Genomic DNA, 5,000 nt, shown 5'->3' on the forward strand with positions numbered 1-5,000 from the left:
CAGATGTAAGAGCGACAGATAATAACTTGACTTCTAGTTGATCATTTGGAAATAAGGTGGATTTCTTCCATGAATCATCTGTTGAGCTGCATCCCGATCATCACAAATACTGCTGAAGACCTACTGGAACCAACATGGACCAAGAGTCTCAGAGAAATCAGTCAAGTTTGGTGAAGGAGAAATCATGGTTTGGGGTTACATTCAGTATTGGGGCGTGCGAGAGATCTGCAGAGTGGATGATCAACATCAACAGCCTGAGCTATCAAGACATCTTAGCTGCCCGTTACATTACAAACCACAGGAGAGGGACAATTCTCCAGCAGGATAGCGCTCCTGCTCATACTTCAGCCTCCACATCAAAGCTCCTGAAAGCAAAGAAGGTCAAGCTGCTCCAGGATTGGCCAGCCCAGTCACCAGACATGAACATTATTGGGTAAGATGAAGGAGGAGGTGTTAAAGATGTATCCAAAGAGTCTTGATGAGCTCTGGGAGTCCTGCAGGAACGCTTTCTTCTTCATTCCAGATGACTTTATTAATCAGTGATGTGAGTCATGTCAGAGATGTATGGATGCAGTCCTCCAAGCTCATGATGGAGTCAGACACAATATTCATTCTGTCTCCACTGCAGCAGGACTTTATATTCTATACTAGGGTTGTAACAATATACCGGTATGACGGTTTACCACGATTTGAACGTGCATGATTGTCATACCATGAACAATTGCATATCAACGGTTTTAACCCTTAAAGACCGAGACAGCCGCCCGCGGCTAAAAATAAGTATTGCTCTTAAATGTTTAATAACTTTTGATCCGCTGATCCGATTCATACAATTCAAAGATTGGCATAAAGAAAAGAATCTCAGCTTTCCAGTGCTGTATCACATAACATTCAGACTTTCAGAGGCTCCGGAATCAGTGGGGTTACGTCATCAAAATTTGACAACGCTGATTTGACAAAGAAACGCTCGTCACTGTGTCTCCGGACAAATCAGACATGATACATTGATGCATTGTCCCTCCTCCATGCCCAGATTGGTTCAAACTCGCTATATCACAACCAATAAGCATAGGTTTTGCTTTTGTTTGTGGACCAACATGAGCTTTTTGAACAACACGGAATGAGAGATAGGCATACATTTATGCGCGGCTAAATAAAACGCAAAAAAAAAAAAGTTTTGCATGAAATAATTCTCATACTAAGTACTTTTGCATGCACAGCAGCACAGAAACATGACAAAACAGTGACACAGCAAAGACGAACTGCTGCTCTTGCTGTTTTCAAAAGACGCAAATGAAGATGCAGCTGTTTGTCTGCATTGCAGACAACCATATCCATATCCATATCCACAGACAACCATATCCATGCTGGCACATAAAACATAAGGATGTTCCATATTAAATCTAGTTTCGTTATGTAACTATTTATAGTATAGTAAATATTTATATCTATTTTTTTACTGAGGATTTGCACCATGTTTATTTGGACTTTATTTGGACTTTGACACATTATTTATTATTTTCTTATTTTTTTATTTGTTCATTGTAAGTGGTGTTGTTTATAGTAACTGAAAATATATTATTTGGAAAAAGTCAAATTTGCTTCACTGTTCTATTATTTTGTAACATTTGTAACATACCGTATACCGCGAAACCGTCAAACCGTGGTATTGTTTTAGACGATTATCATACCGTGAAAAATTCATACCGTTACAACCCTATTCTATACTGGACATTATTTCTGTTCAGTGATGAGACTTTAGTCTAAGCAGAGTCAGACTTTACTGTCCTAATGACATCATTAATAATCAAGGCATGATCATATTTAATTGTGCTCAAATAAGCAAAATCTAGAGGTCTTTGCCTTTCATATAAACCACTTCTGAAACCAAATGATCAACTAGAAGTCAACTTATTGTTTATTATTTGTTGATCCTAAAACTTGAATAGGCGACAAGACTTTAGTCAGGTAGTCTATATGACGAGATCACGAGCTATTTCTCGTCGAGGTGAAAGTTGTCTTGTGAGTCATGATGTTATGATGGAGCGTGACAGTGAATTTAGCATTAAAGATTGGAGGCAGGAATGTTTTGCACACACCTGGCAACCTGGGCTGCCTTGGTGTCGCGCGTCACTAGTTTTGCGTGAATAAAAATCTATTTTAAATTCCTATATTAGCAAGAAGGTCGCTGGTTCAAGCCTCAGCAGGGTCAGTTGTCATTTCTGTGTGGAGTTTGCATGTTCTCCCCGTGTTGGCGTGGGTTTCCTCTGGGTGCTACGGGTTCCCCCAAAGTCCAAACACATGGGAATTAGCCATAGTGTATGAGTGTATGTGTGAATGAGTGTGTAAGGGTGTTTCCCAGTACTGGGTTGCAGCTGGAAGGGAATCTGCTGCATAAAACTTATGCCAGAATAGTTGGCGGTTCATTCCGCTGTTGTGGCCCCTGATAAATAAGAGACTATACATACAAATATATACAGTTGCAGTCAAAATTATAAGCCCCCCCTCCCCCCCAACCCCCTGTTTATTTTTCCCCAATTTCTGTTTAATGGAGAGCAGATTTTTTTTCAACACATTTCTAATCACAATAGTTTTAATAACTTATTTCTAATAATGGATTTATTTTATCCTTGCCATGATGACAGTGAATAATATTTGACTAGATATTCTTCAAGACACTTCTATACAGCTTAAAGTGACATTTAGGCCGTACTCACACTAGGTACAGTTGCCTCGAACCGGGCCAAAGCACACTTGTCCCCCCTCCCATCTCCCCCGACGGCCCGTGCTCACCACAAACGGGCTTCGGCACGCTTACGTCATCGCTGCTGCGCTGTTCAGTGAGAAGCGCTCTCTCACTCAGCAGCACAGTGGAGATTTCTCTAGTTATATCATTTCAGTCGTTTGATATGCAGTCAAATATTTCGCCAAACAGTCCTTAGGGATGCGGTGACACACAGTCAGATATTTCGCCGAACAGATCCGCCACTTTTGGAGCTCATAAACAATCATAAAGCCCTCGTGCTGCAGGAATGAGGAGGTCTGCTGAAGGTGCAGCTGTGGTGCAGTGAGGGGTTTGCGTCTTTAATAAACTACGGCAGTTTGCGTTCACTGAACAGTAAGAATGATTAATAAATTTACATGAAACAGTCCCTTAAAAGTCACGTCTCGCTTTCAGTTTTGGGCTTTGGAGCGTTTTGCACTCACACACAAGCGTACCGCGCCAAAGCCCAAGTGAACCGCGCTCAGGCACACCTCTTCCAACCGGGCCAGGGCCGGCCAAGTGAACCGTGCTTGAGCCCGATTCAGCACACTCACACTTCTCAAACGATCCGGGAAACGGACCTGAGCACGGTACGGATGGCATAGTGTGAGTAGGCCCTTAAAGGCTTCACTAGGTTAATTAGATTAACTACGCAGGTTAGGGTAATTAGGCAAGTTATTGTATAATGATGGTTTGTTCTGTAGACTATCGAAAACAAATAAAGCTTAAAGGGGCTAATAATATTGACCTTAAAATGGTGTTTAAAAATTAAAAACTGCTTTTATTCTTGCCAAAATAAAACAAACAAGACGTTCTCCAGAAGACAAAATATTATCAGACATACTGTGAACATTTCCTTGCTCTGTTAAACATCATTTGGGAAATATTAAAAAAATAAAAAAATAAATAAATAATCAAAGGAAGGCGAATAATTCTGACTTCAACTGGATATAGTAGTAAAAGCTTGATAATAACTTTATAATTAATCTTTTATAATAATTAGGATAACTATATTCCTACTTCTGAAGCTTTACATTTTCACATTCAGGTTGTAAAGATTAAACAAACCTCTCTTGTTCTTCTGAGGTTGTTATATTGTATGTACTGTATATTTATAAGTATATCGGTCTATTTTTGCTTTGCTTTATTCTTTACTATTTGCTCTGGATGTTTCCTTCTTTCTCTGATGTTTGTATTGGGTTTAAGAAAATAAGATAAGAGAAATTATTCTTGATCATCAAATCATCATATTAGAGAAATTTCTGGAAAATCACGTGACTATGAAGTCTGGAGGGCGAGGTAGTGCTGTTGCCTAACAGCAAGAAGGTCGCTGGTTCGAGCCTCGGCTCAGTTGGAGTTCCTGTGTGGAGTTTGAATGTTCTCCCTGTGTTTGCGTGGGTTTCCTCCGGGTGCTCCGGTTTCCCCCACAGTCCAAACACATGCGGTACAGCTGAATTGGGTAGGCTAAATTGTCTGTAGTGTATGAGTGTGTGTGTGAATGTGTGTGTGGATGTTTCCCAGAGATGGGTTGCGGCTGGAAAGGCATCCGCTTGTTAAAAACTTGCTGGATAAGTTGGCGGTTCATTCCGCTGTGGCGACCCCGGATTAATAAAGGGACTAAGCCAAAAAGAAAATGAATGAATGAATGAATATAAAGTCTGGAGTAATGATGCTGAAAATTCAGCTTTGCATCACAAGAATAAATTATAAATGTAAATCTCATAGCAGACAGCTAGTTTACCATTGTAAAAGTATTTCAGATTTTTACTGCAGTTGAGATCAATAATAATAATAATAATAATAATAATAATTTTTATTTATATAGCGCCTTTCCAGAGCTCAAGGACACTTTACAAGGAATGCAACAAAAAGATAAACAAACATACATGAGGTCAAATATAACAAACATGAATAACACAAACGAAACCTAAGAGACATATGAACAGGATAGTGGTGGATCAGATTAAGTGGTCAGTTTGGTAGATCAGATGCAAAGCATTCAGAAAATAAGTGAGTCTTAAGTAAGGATTTGAAATCAGAGATATTATTAGCAGAGCGAAGTGAGTGTGGTAGAGAGTTCCAGAGTTTTGGTGCAATAGCACTAAATGATCTGCCCCCCATAGAAGAGAGGCGGTACCGAGGGACAGCAAGAAGGCCAGAGTCAGCAGACCGTAAAGAGCGAGTTGGGGTGTAGGGGACAAGCATGTTGCAGAGATAGGAAGGTGCAAGGTTATTT

General features: G+C 40.0%; 1 protein-coding gene and 1 long non-coding RNA gene across 3 annotated transcripts in view; one reads left to right on the plus strand and one right to left on the minus strand.

Moving 5' to 3' along the window:
- The window catches only part of rnf43 (ring finger protein 43), a 257,307-nt gene that overhangs the window by 117,313 nt on the left and 134,994 nt on the right, over window positions 1–5,000 (minus strand). The window lies entirely within an intron of this gene.
- The window catches only part of LOC147843792 (uncharacterized), a 1,319,745-nt gene continuing 1,315,391 nt past the window's right edge, over window positions 647–5,000 (plus strand). Inside the window, exon 1 of the long non-coding RNA XR_015490947.1 lies at window positions 647–917. This is a non-coding gene — a long non-coding RNA (uncharacterized LOC147843792). The remainder of the gene's footprint in view (window positions 918–5,000) is intronic.

Source organism: Danio rerio, chromosome 5, assembly GCF_052040795.2.
Source record: "Danio rerio strain M-AB ecotype USA chromosome 5, GRCz13ab, whole genome shotgun sequence".
In the NCBI taxonomy this organism is placed as follows: domain Eukaryota; kingdom Metazoa; phylum Chordata; class Actinopteri; order Cypriniformes; family Danionidae; genus Danio; species Danio rerio.